Source organism: Silene latifolia, chromosome X (assembly GCF_048544455.1).
Source record: "Silene latifolia isolate original U9 population chromosome X, ASM4854445v1, whole genome shotgun sequence".
NCBI classification, from domain to species: Eukaryota; Viridiplantae; Streptophyta; class Magnoliopsida; order Caryophyllales; family Caryophyllaceae; genus Silene; species Silene latifolia.
The window spans coordinates 321951013-321973625 of NC_133537.1; the positions used below are offsets into that span (position 1 = coordinate 321951013).

The 22613-nt window shown below is 38.1% G+C and overlaps 1 long non-coding RNA gene across 1 annotated transcript; it reads left to right on the forward strand.

Moving 5' to 3' along the window:
• The first annotated feature begins 17633 nt into the window (after positions 1-17633).
• On the forward strand, positions 17634-22047 carry LOC141622023 (uncharacterized). The gene is made up of 3 exons (XR_012532837.1): positions 17634-17966; positions 18662-18761; positions 21614-22047. It is a non-coding gene; the product is annotated as an uncharacterized LOC141622023 (long non-coding RNA).
• The last annotated feature ends 566 nt before the right edge of the window (positions 22048-22613 follow it).

Sequence of the window (22613 nt, forward strand, 5' to 3'; positions counted from 1 at the left end):
TACAACCTGCCCTGAAGGCCCAGTCGTGGATGCAAAACCAACCAGGACATGCCCAGTCAGCCCTGATAGGAGAATTCTCGAGGATCCGGACTTCAAAGATCATCAGGATAATCCCCTTATCCTTCAAAATTTTCTCGAACTCAGGCTTCAAGCTGTTTGCAGGAGACGGATCCTTATTTAAAGCCTTGGTAGACTTGAATTGAAAAGCGCCATGAGATATTGAAATCATCTCCAATGGAGGATCACTTGACTTATCTACTGCGGGAGATGGAGTAGCAGAAGAAGCAGGTAGAGTTTCAGAAGAAACTTCCTCAGGATTCTGAGGAGGAGGAGTAGCAGGAACCACTGCCCTGGTGGATTTTTTCTTTGCAGCCATTGTTTGAAGAATTATGGAAGATTGATTAAGCGATTTGGGAAGTTGAGAATTAAGAAAACTGAAGAGAAAGAAAGTTAAGAGAAAGAAGACGAAGAAATTATGTTGATGAGTTCAAATTAATGAAGCACCCAAGTATTTATAGAAAAGAAGATTAGGGTTTCAGCCGCAAAATAATTAAGGAAGTTGCAGTAAATAGACCACGCGTCAGCAGTTGCAGTAAAAGAGCCATTACAGGAAACTGATCAGGGAAAATTAACCGTTGGGTGATCTTATCAAAATTGAAGTTATCTCCTCATTTTTTCGTCCTGGCACTACCAATGAGGAGATAAGGGGCAATTGTTAAGCCTGGAAATCCGCAGACCACCCTAATCAGCATCTCATCTAAACCTGACTGCCAGGCTCTCAGGGTGCCAGACTCTCAGGGCACATAAAGTTAGGCGCCAGGCCATGGAGAGGACAACGGTCCAAATATCAGGACAATATTTGACCATATCCGCGTATATTAATGGAAATAAATACGCAGCATTAAGTATGAAGATTGTGCAGTAAATACGGTAATTAAGAGGGAAATATTCAGCAATTATTACCAGCAATTATGGAGAATATTCAGCCTTCAATGCTTGATCATGCAGCCATTCAAGATAAGAAGCTATATAAAGAACACTTGAGAGATCTGAAGAAGGACGTCATTTATACGCAAGAAGATATACACATATTACATAGAAATACAAGCATTGTTGTTATCATAAGAATATTCTCTCAAATCATATAGTGAAATCCTCTCCTGGCTTGGTGCCCGTGGTTTTTTCCCATTCAAGGGTTTTCCACGTACAAAATTGTTTGTCTTGTTATTTTTGTTATCTTATTTACTGACTTAATATCGTACCAATCAACCCGACCGTAAATCTAATTAGAGCTAGTTAACCCTGCACGATATCACCCTGACCTGATTTCGCCTTGCGCAAAATCCACACAAAACAGTAGTTATTCAAAATAACAGGGTAACAAGATTACAAAGTTACGAATTAGTTTAAGAGCGACATATGGACATGAATCTTATTGTTCTTTGTTTACCGATGGTTTTAGCACATGAACGAAAAGCATAAGTGATAAGATATTCTAGCTTGAATGCTACTCCCAAGTTGTAAGGACGTCTGCCTCCAGGTTCTGGGTTGTGGCCCCTGGCTGGGGACCTGTCTGGTTTCAGATACTTTCAGGTGTCTGACTCTCAGGGTCACTGCAAGCTTGGACGATCAGGTTCCCTCCTGGTCCCCTCGTGGGGATCTGGGTAGCAGGACTGCTCTTGTCCCTCTTATTGGAAATTCTGCTAGTGTATCATGTACAACTATGATTTATATTTCCTTTTTAGGTTCCTGATGTTTTCATCCACCTAGGTCTGCTGGACTAGAGTCAGGTGCAAAGTCTACCATGGTTGGTGACTTAATGGTCATTCAAGTTTAAACTTCAAGTTATGAGTACTTAGACGTATGGTTCAATTGGTCATTGGTCATTTATCCTAATAGCTCTAGTTTTCTCATATAGGCTTTCAGGTGATAGTAAGTTATCACATGGATACGATAAAGCAATTTACAGAAACCAATAACAAGTATAAGAAACAGTTTTTTAAGTGACGTGTACCTGGTCTCTGCAGGATGCAGAGACTTATTGAGATAATATTCTGGGTGCCCGTAAGACATTAACTAAAGCCTTGGTTACCGTCAGGTATGGGGACCAGGTCCTGGGACTAGACGTGGGGACCAGATACAGGATCTAGGTGCGGGATCATGTACTAGGACTAGGTACGGTAACCACGGTTCTTCTGGTTTCGGGCTGGACGACAGTTGTGGTACCAGGCTTCCCTTGGTTCTGGCTTGGACAGCAGAGGTAATACTAGGGTTCTCCTGGCCCTGGCTCGGACAGCAGGGGTAGTACTAGGGTTCCCATGTCTCTGCTCCCTTTGGATGATGGCTCCTGTAAATGGGCTATGCAGAAGTCTGGCTCACTCTGGGTCCTGCCCTTCATCTGGTTTGCTGCTAGATTCTGGTTGCCTGGGTTACTGACGAAAGGGTTGCTGCGACAACTAATCCTGGTTTCTGTTCTGGTGTCTGCTAACTGCTTTCTGCTTTACGTTTCCTGCCTCCTCAGGTTTCGCCTCTGCTTCCTCCTGCATCCTGCTTCCGACTTCCTGCTCCCTGGAATTCCGTTTCAGGTTCCTTCTGCTTCCTGGATTTCCATTGATGGTTCCTCCTGCTTCCTGCCTCCTGGAAGTTAAGAGAAGACAGGTGGTCGATACTTCTTTATTCTACTAGATCTCAGTGTCTTGGGGACCTGGTTCTGGGTGATGATGAGGTCAACTCCCCAAAAATGATGCTTATTGGGTCAGCCACTCGAAAGTGCCGCTGGTCAGGACAGCTACCCTAAAATGTTGCTGAGGCTGCTGATGTTCCTGAGCCAGAGCTAGTTCCTGCAAAAGAAGGTCAAACAGAGCAAGGTAGAAAAGCTGGTGTAGCTGCTGCCGAGGAGAGAATCATGTTAGGAGGACCTCTCCTCCAGCCCGTTTGTACTCTTGTTTATGAGTGCCTGGCGACTTGGCCTTTTTGTATTTTGCTTTGTTTCGGGATTTTTCCCCGAGATGCAGACTAGGTACGAAACTCGTTTTAGAAGCTCCTTATGAGCTACTACTCTACAAGGGTGACAATTTGCTGGAATCAACATCCAAGCGTCTGGCGAACTGCGTGTTGATTGGTATTGTTGTGTACCGGTTCTTATATTTCAATTGTTTCTTTGCGAGCTCTGATAGTTCCAGCATGACACTCATTCTGATTTGCCACTTGCTAGATTTGATCTGCTTCCTATCATGTAATCGTAGGACAAAGCGAGACCTGCCACGTTAGTTTTATGAAATCCAAACAATTGACGATGAAGATTACCTGTGTACTCTGAATCTTTAGCACTGTTCGTTTTGGGTTCAGTTTACCCATGCTGACTGAGTTTACTTTTCCACTAGAATTTTTCTTACGGTGTAATTTCTATGTACGACGTTATGACAAGAGAAACCAGGCAGTGTTTCTGAGTCTAGGCAATCTCCTTTTCTTTCTGTGACATGTTTTTTTCGCCTTTGAGTATTTTAGGATGTAGAGTTCTGATCCACCTGTTGTCACGTTAATTATTCTAGCACAAATAGAGGTGTAAAGGGTGGAACCTGACTCGTGGAGCTTATTTTACTAAACCTGCCCCCACGTGATAACAGGTGGTCGCTGCACCAGGCTTTCTGATCCTGCAAGAGGGTTAGGGACATGCGGACTAGTACCAAATATGTTACAACCTAACAACACTTCTGCAGTGGTCTGCCCCCAGGGTCGCTGGCTAGTGGAGTTGTAGTGACACCTGTTCAGTTTGTCATTCTGGTTCCTGCTGGCTAAAAGTTCATGAAATAGGGAGGAATTTAGCTCCAACAGAACAGAACTACGAGATACAGTGTTACCTGATGCTGCCTCCATTCTGGTCAGCATGGGAGAGTAGTAGGATGCTAGGCATTCAGGGTATAGCCTGGTGTCCTCAGCTTACTGCAAGCTCTAGATTGTCTCTCTGCAACTGGAGCACCAGCACGACGCCTAGGGATCTCTGGTCCAGAGATTCTGGAGGTCCTGATCTGCCCTCAGCCTGGTACCTTCTAGTCTGTACCCCTGTACTGAACATTCCTGCTGGTCCATCTTCTGCTGGTACACTTGTTGTTGGTACGCTGATGGCGGTTTCTGGTGCATTGACCATTCCTTCTCTGGTAGCTAGAGGCTAGAGGTACTTTGGCGTCCAGATCTGTTGTAGGACTCTAGAGGAACTCTAGGGAGCAGTTCTGCTGCCAGTATCTGGATGAATTCTAGGACCAGATCTTCTCGATGACCCTGGGAAACTCCATGGACCAGATCTACTACGGGACTCTGGAGGAACTCCGGTAATCGGATCTTCGGCTTCGGGGAGCAGATCCACGGCTAAATTCTGGAGGGACTCCGGGATTCAGATCTTAAGCTTCGGGGAGCAGATCTACGGCTCCGGAGAGCAAATATACTGCTGGATTTCGGAGGAATTCCCGGAACCAGACCTGCTGTCGGACTCAGGCTTATGAAGGAACTTCGGGGACCAGATTTGCTACTGGGCTCTGGGACCATATCTGCTGCCGGTCTTCTGGAGGAACTTCGGGGACCAGATCTGCTGCCAGACTCTGGGGCCAGATCTACTATCGGACTTCTGGAGGAACTCTGAAAGTAGATCTACTGCTGGCTTCCGGGGGATCCCAGGAAGCAGATCTACGTCTGACTTCTGGAAGAACTCTGGAGGCAGATCTGCTGCTGACTTCCGGGGACGGTCCCAGGAAGCAGATCTACTGCTGACTTTTGGCGGAGGATCCCAGGAAGTAGATCTGCTGCTGGCTTCTGGGGAGGGTCCCAGGAAGCAGATCTACTGCTGACTTTTGGCGGAGGATCCCAGGAAGCAGATCTGCTGCTGGCTTCTGGGGAGGGTCCCAGGAAGCAGATCTACTACTGACTTTTGGCGGAGGATTCCAGGAAGCAGATCTGCTGACTTCAAGGAGTAGATCTTATACAGGACTCCTGGGGGAACTCTGGAAGCAGATATGCTGATGGCTTCCGGGGAGGGTCCCAGGAAGCAGATATACTGCTGACTTCTGGAGGAACTCTGGAAGCAGATTTGCTTATGGCTTCTGGGGAGGGTCCCAAGAAGCTCTGACTTCTGGCGGAGGATCCTAGGAAACAGATCTGCTGCTGGCTTCTAGGGAGGATCTCTAAAAGCAGATCTGCTGCTGGCTTCCGAGGAGGATCCCATAAAGCTCTGACTTCTGGCGGAGGATCCCAGGAAGCAGATCTGCTGCTGGCTTCTAGGGAGGATCTCTGGAGGCAGATCTATTGATGGCTTTCAGATGACTTCATGGATAATGAGGAGATCTTGCTCGCTAGGAGACATGGCGTTGAAGACTGACTTGATGACAACTTGACTATAGAGATCGATCACCATGCCCCACGGTGGGCGCCAAACTGTTTTGGTAAATTTCTACCAATTTAGGGTTAAAGTGACCGCCCTTTTTAGCCTCGTATCAGGGGGTTAAACTAAATGTGATTTATGACGTAATACGTACGTAATTAAGGCGGAGTAACGATATGAACAAAGTAAAGGACGAAATAGGGAAATAATGACACAAGAGATTTTGGTGACGCGGAAAACCGTATGTGGGAAACAACCGCGGGGGGAGTCGGAATCCCGCCAATATTCCACTATATGATAATTGGAGCACAAGTACAATATACAATTGTCCGGATCTGATGATGAATAATCTGCCCGATGCATAAGGAAGACAGACTGAGTATTAACCGGATGTCAGGGGCAATTTTGTGGGCATATACGTATGTTACTTTGGTGCATGGTATTCATGGTGTAGCAATTGAGGTAATCATTAGCCAATTATTAAGGGGAATCTTTGAATGATTTATAAGGTAATTTGCTTTATGCGTAGGTTGTGTAATTAAGAGGCTGCACCTTGCTTGCTTGCTTCCTATTTGTCGTAGCCGTTATGTGTGAGTGTTCTTGTGCGGATGAATATCGATCCCTTCTCTTGTTTGTCTTCCTTGTATTTATAGTGAATAAACCCTAGTGAGTTTATTAGGGTTCCCTACTCAATTACCTTGTTCCTCAAGGTAGAGTTTGGTAACAACTTGGACTTTCCTTATTCATAATATGGCAACAATTAGGATTTCCTTATCTTACCCGGGATCTTATTAATATCTTAGTCCAAGCCGAACTCTTCTTCACCTGCTGTCTTTGGCGGATTATCCTGCTTCCAGACCTGCCTCCCTGGCTCGGTTCATGGGCCCGACTCCCCATGTATGTAATGAGTCCATTGCTCATTAATTAACCACTTATCTCGTGCCACGTAGCCTAGGCAAAATATGGTAATTTTGGCCCTAACAGCTAATTTTTGGAAAGATGCTATTAAAAGTGAACTTGACTCTATTGTGTCAAATCAGACTTGGGAGTTGACTAATTTACCTAAAGGTAGTAAACCCATTACGAGTAAATGGATCTTTAAAAAGAAAATGAGACCTGATGGTACAATATAGAGGTTCAAAGCTAGACTTGTAGTTAGAGGCTTTACACAAAAGAAGGGTATTGATTATTTTGATACTTACTCTCCTGTGACCAAAATTTCGTCCATTAGGACTCTTGTCGCCTTAGCTGCTATTCATAACCTTGTTATACATCAGATGGATGTTAAAACTGCCTTTTTGAATGGTGAACTAAGGGAAGAGATCTATATGTCTCAACCTGAAGGTTTTGTGATTGAGGGTCAAGAGAGTAAAGTGTGTAAACTGAACAAATCACTTTATGGACTGAAACAAGCACCTAAACAGTGGTATGAGAAATTTAACAACACTTTGATAAGTAATGGCTATGTGGTTAACAATTCTGATTCATGTGTTTATTCAAAAATAATGGGATCTGATTGTGTAATTATATGCCTATATGTTGATGACATGTTAATACTTGGTAATAATTTGGAAGTTATAATTAGAACCAAAGAATTTTTGTCATCACAATTTGAGATGAAGGACTTAGGAGAAGCTGGTGTTATCCTAGGAGTTAAGGTCATCCGAAACCCCAATGGAATCTGTCTAAGTCAATCTCATTATGTTGAAAAAGTGTTGAGAAAGTTTAACTGCTTTGATGATGTGCCTGCTAGAACACCCTATGATCCTAGTGTACCATTGTGTAAAAACTTGGGCAAGAGTGTTTCCCAAGAAGAGTATGCTAAAATCCTAGGTAGTGTGATGTTTTTAATGAACTGTACTCGACCAGATATTGCTTATGCAGTTAGTAGACTGAGTCGTTATACACATAACCCTAGTAATGAACACTGGAATGCTCTACGTCGTTTACTAAAGTACCTAAAAGGAACCGTTGACTTATGTTTGCATTATAGTAAATTTCCTGCTGTGTTAGAGGGATATTGTGATGCGAACTGGGTTGCAGGTAACGATGAGATCTGTTCTACTAGTGGTTATGTCTTTACCATGGGTGGAGGTGCTATATCATGGAAGTCCTCTAAACAGACTTGTATCGCACGCTCTACCATGGAATCTGAGTTCATAGCTCTTGAGTTGGCAGGACAAGAGGCTGAATGGTTGAGAAACCTTTTAGCTGATATACCAGTATGGGGCGGACGGCTAACACCGGTCTCCCTGCACTATGACTCGCAGATTGTTATTGGTGTTGCAAAGAATAGTGTCTACAATTCGAAAAAGAGACACATTCGAATAAGGCACGCTGCAGTTAGACAACTCCAAGACAATGGAGTGATTGCTTTGGACTATGTGAGTCCGAAAACAATCTTGCTGATCCCTTTACTAAAGGGCTGGCTAGGAGACTAGTCGTTGATACGTCGAGGGGAATGGGGCTTAAGTCCTTAGGTCAAGAGTGAGACTTGACTAGGCCTAAAGCCTCTATTCCTATGGCGTTGTATGATTCATAGCCTTTATGGTGGTGCTTTTGAGACGCACTTGATGGATCATACACCAGGCTGGACTTAGGTCCTTAATGACTCATGTGAGAAGTGTTATTGAGAAGCACTTGAGCCACCTACGTAGGTGTAAATATAATAAGACTATGAGAAGTCTTCAGAACACATCTATTAGTACCGAGGTAAACGCATAGCTCTAAAGAGCGCGTTGCACTTAGGAACGCGGAACGATCTTAATTTCGAAGGTATGATATGTGTTGTGGGGGGTATCGACCGAAGCTCGGCTAGGAATTCAAATCGCAAGATATTCTCTAACTGTAAGTAAGTTGTTTTCTCATTTCACTAAAGTGTCAATTCAAATCGAAATATATTGATACCTAAGTATCCAATCCTTCCTTTACCCAGGAATTTCTTTTTCTGTCTCGGACGCCCCTAGTGGGGGATTGTTGGAAATAGGGGCTTTTTTAGCCAAGAGTGTTTTTTCCAAATGTCCCACATTGGTGAGGAGTGGAGTGATTTATGTGTTTATAAGTGTACTCTCTCCTTTCACTATCACTAGTGGGTCATGGGAGGCTTTTATGGAAGCTTTGCGAGGTGCTTAATTCACCTCGCACACGCGCGCGCCGTGCCCGAGCCCGGCCCGGCCCGGATTCGGATTCGGATTCGTGATTCGGGATTCGGGATTTGGCAATCGCCTGCGGCGGGCTTAGCCTATCTTTTTGGGCCGGATTATTTTGCAGTTGTGTTGTGAGAATAAACTGTCTAAGTTCATTCTCACATGTGTCTTATTGATTCAGTCAATAAGACTGTTAGTGGGTGAGCCTTCTGCTCCTGGTTTCGTGCGGTTGACTGCTGCATTCCAGGGAGCACGTTTTTGCTCTTAACCGCCTCTGCTTGGCTATATAAGAGCCTCACTTCAGCTATCAGAAAATACAACTCAATACTTCTCCATCTCTTCTTTCTCTCATAATCATTTCTGGGTAAAGTATTATTTCGTTCCAGGTCTCTTACTCTCGAGTGGGCGAGTGTAAAAGGCGACAGTAGTGTAATCCTTGGGGACTACCGGTCATCGCTGATCGCCACCACGGTCGATCCGGGCAAATAGTTTTCAAGTCAGCGGTTCTTTATCCGCGTCACTACCTTCCGATTTCGGTATTTCTGATTCTATTGTCACTGTTTTATTCCATTTCGCATAACACTGTCCTCCCGAAGGACACAAGAATTTTTTTGTAATACTCTGTAGATATGAATTTATACAAGATTCCTTCTTTATCAATTTATTACTTCCTTCATTATCAATTTATTTATGATGATGACTACCACTATCCTACATAATAAATCCAAGTGAAATAGTATAGAAATAGGTTAATATTTCCTGGTAGAATTATGACTTGGGCAGACCTTGATAAGAGGGAGACGTTAACATTGGACGTGTCTTGTTTACTCCTCGTCTAGAGTTGTTTATTCAATCCAAGCCTACCCCCTAAGCCGTAACTCTGGCCGTTTGGTCCATTGAACCTGATCCATTTAGATTATTAAATAAGTAGCGGATTCGAGCCAACTATTCTAAAAATTTATATAGATTCAGCTTGTTAACCCATTCTAAACTCGCTTGCCCAGACGCATATGTTCACCTTCATATTTAATAAAGTCTCTTCTAGTTGAAGTTTAGGACTTATTGTAGCATCACAGGCGAATCTTCTAAGTGGGCTATATGAACTATAGCCCTACATTAATTTAGGTTAAATATTTTTTAGTTTCTTTTCTTTGAATAGTATCATGGTGACAGAAATGGTAGAAGATGGGCAGATAATGCATTAGATAACTAGCAGGCGGGGGTTCGAACCTCAATAGTGTGTTTAATTTTAGTTTTTGTATTGCATATTTGCATCTAATGTGTAAATTTATGCATGTTGCAGGTTCGCTGAGTTTATACGTGAGAAGACCGTAATGATAAATGACCAATTAGTAAAAGCACATTTATTACGGGGTAGAATGAAGCTACTCGTATATTTACGGAGTACTTGATTGATTACTCAATATTAATTGAAGTTTGACGAAAAATAAATATACGTAAAGTTAATAAAATGAATAGAAGTATTGTTGTGAAATAAAGGGAGGAGAGAATTGTAGAGAGAAGTTAGAGAGATTATAGAAAGACAAAACTGTATCCTTATTTCATTATGAAGGGTATATATATACAATACAATGGGAGAAAGTTTCCATAACACAATATATTCTAGAGTATTCTAAGATATGGACATCCATATAATAATATTTCATAACACTCCCCTTTTGGATGTCCATTACTGAAGAAGATGTCTCGTTAAAAACCTTACTAGAAAAACCTCATGGGAAAAACGCTAGAAAGGAAACGAGTACAATAATCTTCAAACACGCATAATAATAGCTGCATCGTTAAAACCTTTCCGTGGAAAACCCGGTGGGACAAAACCATAGAAAAGGAAAAAGAGTACACACGTGTTTACTCCCCCTGATGATTACATAACTTGATGTATCTTAAAAATAATACATGCTTTGACATTGCTTCTTGATGATCGTTGAAGTAGTACCCATTGTGGTTGATAAACTTGAATCTTCACTCAATAGAAATCCATGACCGCTTCGATATCATATTTCTTTAAGGTTTCACAATCTGGATATAATCATTTCATTATCTCTTGGATCTTCATTTCAATTAATACTTCCGCAATAGTGATATAGTTGCTTTTCAACAAACGACATAACATTATATGTCTAAAACAATTTGTCATCTCAATCAATAATGATGATCATGACTATAGCATAATAATGCGCTTATAGTGCTACCTCGTTAAAAACCTTGCTAGGAAAAATCCATTGGGATAAAAAACCTAGTCGAAGGGAAAAAAAAGTGTAGCCATCATTCCTTAATTCCTTGTATTAAGGAAAATCAATCTGATAATTATTGAATAAATCATTCAATTTCTTTGAGCGATTTTCTTTGCTAAACCATATATATGTATGAATTGACATTCTCATTGTAGACTTTAACTACATTATATTCCAATCATTATGGTACTTCTGAACCATAAGCTAATTTCACATGTTTAGCAAGAATCTCATTTAAATATGAATTCTCATATGCTCAAACTTCAAGTTGAGACAATAACTTTTCAAATAAACTCTATAGGAGTTTTGATGCTCCATTTTGAAACTAATCACGATATCTTTCAATCGTATTGTGGAGGTTTATATATCATGAGTTTTCTATAACTAAATTGATCAACCATTAACAATTGTTGATCATTTATAAGAGGCTCCTACAGGGAGTTATCCTCATGGAAATAAAATATATTTCTTCTTTTAAACATTTATCCATTTTGAACAATATTAGGAAACATGTGCATGCATATGATATGAAACTAATTTCTAAATAACATATTCTAACAAATATGCAATAATAATAATGTATATATTAAAAACTAAGATGCAATGATGAACTTACTCTCTATATGCACATGATGATGACTCAAAATGCAAACTGATCAGTTTTCTACCCATTCATAATTTGGATTGACTTCAGGTCAATAACTGGATTTCTAGTCCATGAGCTCATTTATAATCATTGATTATATGTCGACAACCAAAATGGACTTAATTAAATTTACGATCCCCATTATAAAGTCCATAAAATATCGCGCGCAAATGTATGTAGGTTCCATAAATATATCGATATAATTTCATCACTTCTTGATGATATCAATACTGTTTAATGAAATCTGAATCTGAATATGTACGTGGTACCATTATATTCATTTAAGCCATCTATTATCCTTCAGATATCGTGTCACTTCAGGAACACTTCAAATATAGCAATTATATGTCATACCAACTGCTTGAACTTGCTATTTCACATTCATTGGAACCGTCAATTTATCTTGACTTTTATTATAATTCACTTCAAGTGTATATACTTGTATTAATCTGGTAAAACATATGATTATATCAAATTCAAAACCTCTACTCAATGAATTTAATGTATAACATTTCTCTGAACTTCTGGTTCAGGTATGGGATCAAACAGCTTTTAACTCACATTTCTCTCCCTAAGGTGGTAAAAACTATAACCAATGTATAGTCTAAATATTTATCATAACCATCTTAGATCTCAATTTCTCATATCATCGATGAGAATTTATATGGGCATCTTTGTATAATAACAAAATATTTCTGGAAGAAATGTATAATGCAGTTGGATCTTTAATGCATGTGCTGAATCACAATGCCCAATTCAAGAGATCAGTGATTTCATATAAAAAACATAATGTGATTTTTAATCACGAGAACTACTCGGAAAAATCATTATGTGACTACAAGCCACTCAATATAATGTCAATCCATACATGAACATTTAAGTTCTTTATCGAGTAGTTTTTAGATCTCCAACATCATATATACTCATTCTCAGTGTATGTCTTGCCTTTAATAAAATTTCTACACGAGAGAATTTCAGCACTTGTCTTTTCTTGAAGATAAACTCAAGGTTTATCAAAACGGGTGTAGTAAGAACCCGGATGGCTTTAATTTGTCACATTTGAATCATTTCATGTCAACTTTTTTAGTTTGCCAAAAATACACGGCAGACTTTAATCAAAATTGGATGTATCTCAATAATTTCACTTATCACATGCCATATTTTTGTTGACTATATTCATCATACTAATCTTATGGTTAGTAATACTTTATCCAACCGGATAAATGATGTGACATATGACACAATATGTGTCTCATATATGTAGGCAAGGCTCGTCAATATTCCAATAAGGAATATATTGCTCTTTGAGTATTTTCATATGACCTTTCATGAAATATTCACTTTCATGATATATTTTTCATTTCTTTCAATGAACAAATTTGGCTCAATAAGGCCACATTGTTAGGCTTATCATAACGTCATATTCTTGATCTGTGTTACAAACAGAGTCTTTATGAGATGTCACATTCAACTTCAAAGAATGGATCAAATTTCATATCTCATTATACAGTTCAACTTCAGGTGAACAAGAATCAAGTCGCAAATAAATTTGCCTTTCATAAAGACCGCTTTAAATTGAACAGCGATTCATATACTCATAGACGTGGACTTCTGACCACTTACACTTATACAATATGAATATATTGTACTGATGAGACGGTGTTAAATTATTACACACCTTTCAAACTTTGAACTTCAGGTCAAAGTTATAATATAGACATATGTGCTCATCTTTATAAAATAATCCTTTTAGAACTTTAGGTCCAAAATTATATGACATGTACTTTTTTCAAAACTTTTTTACGGTAAAAACATTGTACATATTATTCATATAGTGCTTATTATTTGATTATATTAATAGATAAGACAATTCCCAAAAACACAAATTAATTAAACAAGACAAGATGATAAACGTAACAGACTGCCTCAAATCCTTGATGTAAACCACTCACATACTCATTTTTTTTTCATATTCATGACAAAATTTACTTCGAACTCTTCAAACAAAAATTAAGAAAGAATTTTAGATGTCCAAAAGCAACGCTTATAGCCTGGATTCATAATACATGAGTGATCAATGATGTAACACAAGTTTGGCAGCTTTGTTCATATAAGTACCCAATTTTGATAATTAGTACGGAGTACAACTGTTACTATTTCTCACTATTTTATAGTATAAATTGTTTATTTACCAAGATATTCTAATAAATAAGAATTAAGAGCGACGACACAAGTCACGACCTGTATATGCGGCTAATTCCTTTCTTACATACTCCGTAGTATACGTTATACATGTTTGAGCAATGTAGATGGACTAATTTTTAGATTATTCATTTTCTCGTACGTGTGTTATAATCATCTAATGTGGACTAACCTATTGATCTCAAGTATAACTAACGATTATGCAGATCCAATAATAAATAATAAATTGGAGATGAAAAACATACCTTATTCAATCGAAGAATAGAATAGATCTGATATAAACCTCCCGATTATCAGATTTTAAATAATAGATGAACAAATTAAGATTATAAATTCCCTTTGGCTCAGATGGTTAAGACTCGTGCTGATAATGTGTTGTGAAATAAAGGGAGGAGAGAATTGTAGAGAGAAGTTAGAGAGATTATAGAGAGACAAAACTGTATCCTTATTTCATTATGAAGGGTATATATAATATATATACAATACAATGGGAGAAAGTTTCCATAACACAATATATTCTAGAGTATTCTAAGATATGGACATCCATATAATAATATTTCATAACAAGTATGTTATTTTCAAGCTAATTTCTTTTTATGAAATTTGAGAAGCATTTTACTTACTCCCTCTGTTTTTTTATATATGACTTTCTTACATTTTTGAGACATTCACTTCTCTCTTCAATATCTCTTAAAATATAAGATTAAATAATATGATATATATACTCATATGAAAGAGTTTTTCTTAAGGAATTTAATGATAACATTTTTATAATTTTTGAACAAATATATTTCTCTAAATATTAAAGTCAAAGGCTTATCTCGTAAATGTAAAATGTCATACTCCCTCCGTACCATACAAATAATAACGTGGTATGTAAGTGCTTGTTTGGTTACTCATTCAATTCATGGGAATTCTAAACTCCCATGAATTGAGTTTTTTGCAACTTGTTTGGTTGCCCCAAATATTGTAAAATGGGGAATTGACAACTTCAAGGGAGTTTTCAACTCCTACATGATGTAGGAGTTTGATTACCAACCCCCCTCTAGGTAATTGAAACTCCCCATCTATTTTCCTTCAAATTTACCCATTTGCCCCTAGAAAAAAAAAGATTTATATGCTATTTATATTAGATAAGGGTATATTTGTATTTATAAATCAAAATCATGTGAATTGAAATAGTGTAACCAAACAAGACATTTGAGTTTAATTCATGGGAAAAACAAACTCCTTTAAGGCAACCAAACATATTTTTGCTATTTCATGTGAATTGTATAAGGGAGTTAAAATCCCGTGAGTTGCAAATTAACACGGGAATTCAATGCCTGGATGAACCAAACGAGCACTAATTGTGGATTTAATTGTGAGTTGGTAGGTGGGTATGTAGTGGCATTTTATGTAAATATCATATAGGTATAAGGATAATTTGGTAATGTTGTGGGCCAAATAAGGAATGTTACCATTGGTGTGGTATGGCCGTATTAGGTAAGTGTTACCTTTGGTCTGGTACAGAGGGAATATATTAAAAAACGGAGAAAGTACTATATAGCTGTTGAGCATATCTAATTAAAGTAAGACGATCTCATCTTGTATTTGTGCATGAAAATTCAAATTTACTAACTTAACTATCAAGTCAAAAAATTTAATATTTTGTATTATTTATAGCATATATAAATTGATCAACTAATTAAATTGAAGTAGAAGATTTTTGCAAGTCGAAAATGCCTTATTTATAGAAATGTTCTAATCATCATCATATCATATCATATATTTCTTTAATGCAATAGTCAATTCTGCTGATATGGCATCTCACATTTTAATCTTAGTCTGATGTGTCAACATATTAGAATAACTACAAAATAATATTCTAATTTTTATTTAATGAAAAAGAAAAAAAAAGGCAGAATATGCTATATGAATATGGAATATTCCCTGAGCTTTGGGTAACTCTTGTTATGCAATGTATCTCCACTCCCACTTACTCTATAGCTTTGAATGGAGAGAATTTTGGTTTTTTTCCTGGCAAAAGAGGATTGAGACAGGGGGATCCGCTCTCCCCCCTTCTCTTTACTCTCTGCCTGGAGTACCTCAACAGAATCATTGGGGTCATCCAACAGCATAGGAAGTTCCATTTCCATCCTCTTTGTCAGAGAATCAAGCTCACCCACCTATGTTTTGCTGACGATCTTATAATGTTCTGTAAAGGGGATAGGTCTTCTATGGAGTTACTGATTCAGTCCTTTGAATATTTCTCCAAAGCATCAGGCCTTGTTATGAATAGGGGAAAATCCAATATTTACTTTAATGGAGTTGATGATCTGCGATTAAAGATGTTGAGGAGCTAGCTGGTATGAAGAGAGGCTTTGTACCTTTCAAGTACTTAGGCGTGAATGTTTCTCCTAAAAGGTTGTCGATCTGGAATGCTCTTCACTAGTTGACAGGATTGTGGAACGTATTCAAAGGTTAGGATCAAGAAAGCTTTCTTCGTTTGGTAGAGTTGTCTTGATTCAGTCTGTGCTCAGTTCTTTGCATACGTATTGGGCTCGTATTTTTATTTTGCCCAAGACTGTTATTGCTAGAATTGAGGCTACCTGCAGATCATTTTTATGGCATGGGAATGAGAATCTTGAAAATCCTGCTTTGGTCTCTTGGGATGCTATATGCCAACCAAAAAAGCAAGGTGGTTTGGGGATTAAGCGGTTCTATGAATGGAACCTTGCAGCTATTGCTAAATATGCCTGGTGGATAGCCGTAAAAGCTGACCATCTGTGGGTCAGGTGGGTTCATTCTGTTTACATCAAGTCTGGTTCCTGGTGCACTTATCAACCTAACAATTCTAATAGCTGGGCTTGGCGTATGGTGTGTAAAGTCAAAGATAAGTTTAGGGGCTTACTCTTTGAGAGTGAATGATGCACGTCTGGTGCTCGTTATACAATTGGGCTTGGCTATAAGTGGCTCTTACCTGACAGGGAACCCGTGAGGTGGTACCCTTGGGTTAATCAGAGGTGGAGTGTGCCTAGACATCTCTTTTGCTGCTGGCTTGTAGTACAGGGACGTTTATTGACCCAAGACAGGTTGCGGAGGATGCATATAATTGATCAAAATTGCTGTGTTCTATGTGGGGTTAATGAAGAAACACATGATCATCTTTTTTTTGGATGTGTGTTTAGCAAGAAATGCAAAAATTTGGTCTCTGACTGGTGAAAGATCAAGTTCCCGGATCAGAACAGTATTGATTGGTGGTTGAAATGGAGGAGCAGAAGCTTTGGGAGGAAGAAGGGAATGGCTGTTATTTTGTCTAGCTTGATTTATTGGATTTGGGCAGCCCGCAACAAATGTAGAGTGGAAGGAATAGTGTGGAGGCCTGAGTTTATTCAGCAACAAGTACGTATTGAGTCGTGTATGCGCATTAGCATGTTTAGAAGTAACAATGATAAATTTGTAATGTGGTACAATAGTATTAAGTAGGATAGGGTGTGGCTTATATGCCTACTATCTTATGTAATTGGGATATTTGATGATTTTAATGGAATTGCTTACCTTTTCCCAAAAAAAAAAAAATATGGAATATTCCATTTCCATTTCTCATATTATTCTCTAATACTAAAATTACGGAGATTCTTTCCAAAGTACAAAAGCGAGATTTTCATTTTCATATTATAAATTAGTAAATTTACTAACACAAATTCTTAAGAGAGATCACTCTCATAATAGGTAATTATAAATTCGGGGAAGTGGTGATTAACCCCCATAACTCTTTGCAATTGTGAAATTAGGCCCCAAAACTTTTAATTGGAGTAATTTGACCCCATAACTTTCACATAAAGTGAATATCAACCCCATCCAAAATCTCACCAAAATCTCATCAAAATCTCATGGTATAACAAGGTATACGTATATTAGCAGGTATACGTATATTAGAAACATACAAAATACGTACAATCTAATATACACCTTGTCATTTTGCAAAAATAAAAAAAAAAAAAAAAAAAAAAAAATAACACACTTTATTTCCACGTTTCTCTCTGTAACTTTACTCTTTGTATTTCCAACTTCATTACATCATTTCAATCCCTAACTATTCTTCAATCACTAAGATTCCAAGCTCTTATATACTCCATTAATGGCTTCCTTTGTGTATTCTTAGCTCTCTCCTTCTTCTCTTTCATTTTAAGTCAACCCAAAACCTAATTTCTACCCCAAATCCCCTGAATTCCACCATTTTATAGTATAAACCAGTACTGGGACTGCCCAAGGAAAGATCTGCAACACATTTATGGAGCTCGAAATGCCTCAATAGCTAAACCTCAAGTTGTATCCCAAATCTCATCCTACCTTACTCAAAGGTAATATATTCTTCCAATTACATTTAAATCGTCTTATTTTGTTAGTAAATTAGATTAATTAGAGCAATTTTTAGGTTCATTATTTGATGCTGTGTTACAAGGTTGTTCAATTCGGAGAGACGATAAGACTTGGTGAGCTTATATAGGACTAGCTGCTTTGTTTTTGAAATTGTAAACTTACTCCGTCGATGTGCTGTGTTACCAGGTTCATTATTTGATAGGACTAGCTTAGACTTGGTTCTTCAATTTTTTAGGTTCATTATTTGATGCTTTGTTACAAGGTTGTCGATGTGCAAATGCTGCAATAGTGAGTTGCTATTTGCTTTAGCGGATTTCACATGTTTTAGCTGTGCTTGAACACTGAGATTTAAGCACTTACTCCGTTCGCCCCAATTATTTCTTTACCTTTAATTAAATTACCCTTCATAAGAATAAGAAAGGTAAACAAGTGAATGAGACGGAGGGAGTAATTAACATACTATTAGTGAAACAGGTCACTGGCATTGAGCTTTATTTTTTTTGTATGCACAATAGAAAAGCCATAGTTAGTCTTGGTGGACATCTAGTGTCAACAGCAACAAATATTTAACAACAACAACAACAACAGTAGATACTTGTGTCAAAATTTGCACTTAACAACGTTTTTATAATCTAAGAAGCTTAAATTGATATTTGTCTTATTGATGCCTAAATAGAGAAATGGAAATGCAGAGGTTGAGTCAACCAAAATGTGACCAGACTAGTGGTGGCGGTATTCCAATCAGCGCAAATTTGATCCTTGATCGCTGTGTACAGGTACTTTATATTTGCAGGTGCTACTTTTATGTCCAGACTCCTTGCAATTTGAGCATAATTGTTGACCACCTCTTGGAATCCTATATGCATATGTTTTGCCCTTGCCTTCCCCATATGATCTTTTTCTTTTATTAGGAGGCCTTCCATATTTGACTCTAGGATCACTCGGTAAAATTACACTCTCATCAATTTTCTTCCACATGCTTTGGCCATTCAAGGGCTCCAAATAGAATGCATACGATGACTCATAAGCTTCTTTGCTTTACCAAAATGCAACATAATTTTCTGGATTTTCATTCTTCAAGCATATAGCAGTTGTTGCATGTTCACAAGGAATTCCGTTCACATCCCAATATCTACATGTACATGTACTTTTATCTAGCCTGACCGCAAATGTCAATGCACTGTTATGAGTATGCTCCACTTCATACACATTTGGGCCTGCCTCTATAGCTTTTCAATTCCTCGTAGCTTGCATTTGATCATTTATTATTGCTCTTACTCTAGGTGTAACAATGCTAGTACATTTGGTAGCTTGTACTTTTTTTTTCCACCATCCTAGACATAACCTTCCGTCTTATTTCTTCTAGCATGGTTAAAATAGGCTTCTCCCTAGCTTCGAGAATCCATGAGTTAAATGTCTCGGCCATATTGTTGCAAGTAACCCCTGTACACGCCCATCGCTTATAAAAGCATCTACAAAATCTTGTCACGTCTCTTGAGCACATTTCAAGATGAGCTTTTGGGCTTAGTTGTCGTAGGTCATCCATTGCATCATTGAACCCCTCCTCCATATAGGATTTCACCGCTTTCCAAAATAACTTGTGCAAGGGAGCGCCTTTAATAACTTTGATCCAATTAGTAAAGATGTGTCTTGCACATAGTCTATGCTCCGCTTCAGATAACAATTTCGCTATTGTTGGGAGTAAACCCTGTAGAAAAATAGAGTAATATATTATAAGCAATATCATAGTTAAAAAAATAGAAATATAGAGAATTCTACTAACAGACACCTTTTGTTGATCAGATAATAGCGTCCATTTATTTCCAGTTTGCATATCTAAATCTTCAATGAGATGCTCAAGAAACCAGGACCAGCTTTCTTTAGATTCTGATTCAACTATAGCCCACGTAACAGGAAACATCTGATTGTTGGCATCCCTAGCAGTTGCACAAAGCAATTCACCCTTACAATAACCTTTAAGGAACGCACCATCCAAACCCAAAGACTCTGCGACAACCATTTAAGAATCCTTTCCGTAAGGGGGGAAACATATATAAAACATATGAAACTAAGGAATAGGCCTTAATATGTGAGGTTTCACGACTAAAAAACTTGAGTCCCTTGATTAGATCTTTTTAACTCATACATATAGTCTCTTAGGGATGTATATTGCTTCTCCACCACCTTTGCACACGCAGACAGTGCGTTTTTTTTTTTGCAGTTGAAGCCTGCCATCTGGAAACCGTTACGCCATATGTGTCCTCCACATCCTTTCTGAATAATTTCAATTTCCACGTTGGATGTTTAAGGAGTTTCTCCTGATACTCCTCGGCTAAGAAATTCGCATTAACCCTTTTATTAATCTTGGTCGGTGCGCAAGTGTGAATGTCTTTCATAAATCGTATCTGCAAGCATTTATATTCTTCTGAATATCTGGCACTTAATTTCCATTTGCATTTCGGATAACTTTTACACTTCACAAGCACCCTCTTTGGTTCATTATGGCAATAGATCCAAGCGTTACGTGTCTGACAACTGTAGTAGATTAGTGCTTTTCTAAGCACGTCAACTTTATCAAATAATTGTCCCAACTCTAGTTGCACAGAACCAAATGGTGTATCATGGTCATACGTAGGCCACCCACATTTTTCATCAACTTCACAACTCTCTTCTTCGTCACTTGGGCTAAATGGTTTTTCATCATCGGATTCTCTTTCGTAAAAATTTTCTTGCTGACCTAGTTCAAAATCATCCTCATCTACTCCCCAATAGTCATCCTTAATCCCTCCAACCCTCTGTTTTTGTCCTTCTCCCTCTTTATGTTTCATGATTTGATTTTTTCCGGAAGAATTTCTTTGGAAAATCCATTTTTTTTTCTTTTCCTGCACCTCAATAAACTCATCATCAGTGCTGCCAGCATCATGGTTATCAATAACCTCCTCAGGATCACTCTCCTCTTCAAATTCATTTTCTAAAATATCCTCACAATGATCATCCCGAGCCCGAGTCCTTGTCCTTTTTACATCAGTGACCTGAACTGGAATCTCAACATCACTGACCTGTACTTGTACTGGAATCTCAGACGTGTTGCGGAGACCAACTTCACATGAGAAATCATTACTCACATTAACTTCCTTAAGAGTTTCTCCATCCAAATACAACTCAATGATCCCATGTGTAACCCCTTCCACATGGAGCTCTTCTAAAGTCTCTTCATCGCATAATATTTGCATACCCACACCTTTGATGCGATAAAAACATGTTACTGCCGGGTGTCCGTACAACTTCTTACCCATGGTGTTTATGTTTTCCAAAGATAATTTAAATATATCCAAAATGCCCTCTAGACAAGTTCCACCCACATACTCAAATGTGTCATCCTTGCTTATAATGTTGCCTCCATGGTAACACAGACAAGTGATGAGATTTGCACCATCTATCAGTACAAATATGAAACAGTAATAAGCATAAAGGTGAATAATATAAAGAGTTCAATTATGCTCCTAACTCCTAAATAGAAAATCAGATTGTAAATACAATGGTAACTTTAAAATCAATATTGCAGGTGATCACATATGGAATTAATTATACTATGAGAAAAATTGATTATTACTGATTGTGTGTGCAGATTTGGTAACCCTAATTACATACAAATCAAGTGAACAAGGAAGCAATTATTGGTCGATTATCGGAATACTCAACAAGACAAAAAACTTAATTGGATTACCTTTGCTAAGATTTGTCGACATGGGAGGGTTTGCTGCTGCCGGCTGCTTGCTGCTTGCTTTTTTTTTTTTTTTTTTTTTTTTTGAAGAATGTGTATCGTTTAAGAAGAAATAGCATATATGAAAAATGTGTATTTCTAATACGTATATGGCGTGTATAAGTTTTTTTCTCTCTTATTTTTGTAGTGGGAAATTGAGGAGATATTGATGAGATATTGATTTCAAGGGGGATATTAGATACAATTTGAATTGGGGTTGATATTCACTTTATGTGAAAGTTATGGGGTCAAATTACTCCAATTAAAAGTTATGGGGCTTAATTTCATAATTGCAAAGAGTTAAGGGGGTCAATCACCACTTTCCCGATTATAAATTTAATTTAACTTTTATCTTTTGTTGTGAAATAAAGACAAGAGATAAATATAGAGAGGAGGTAGAGAGAAGAAAAGAGAGACGGAACCGTATTCTTATTCCATTATGAGGGGTATATATACACATACAATGATGTAGAGTTTCCATAAGATAATACACTCCAAATATTTCAAGATATGGACATCCATATAATAATATTTCATAACACTCCCCTTGGATGTACATTACTGAAGAAGATGTCTCGTTAAAAACCTTACTAGAAAACCTATGGGAAAAAATGTTAGAAAGGAAAAGAGTACAATAATCTTCAAATACGCATAATAATAGTTATCTCGTTAAAACCTTTCCATGGAAAACCCAGTGGGACAAAACAATGGATAAGGGAAAAAAAGTACAGCGCGTGTCAACTCCCTCTGATGATTACATAACTTCATGTATCTTGAAATGATCCATGCTTTGACGACATAACTTCTCGATTGTTGAAATATAATCCATCTTCGCTGATAAGCTGATATCTTCAATTAGTAGAGA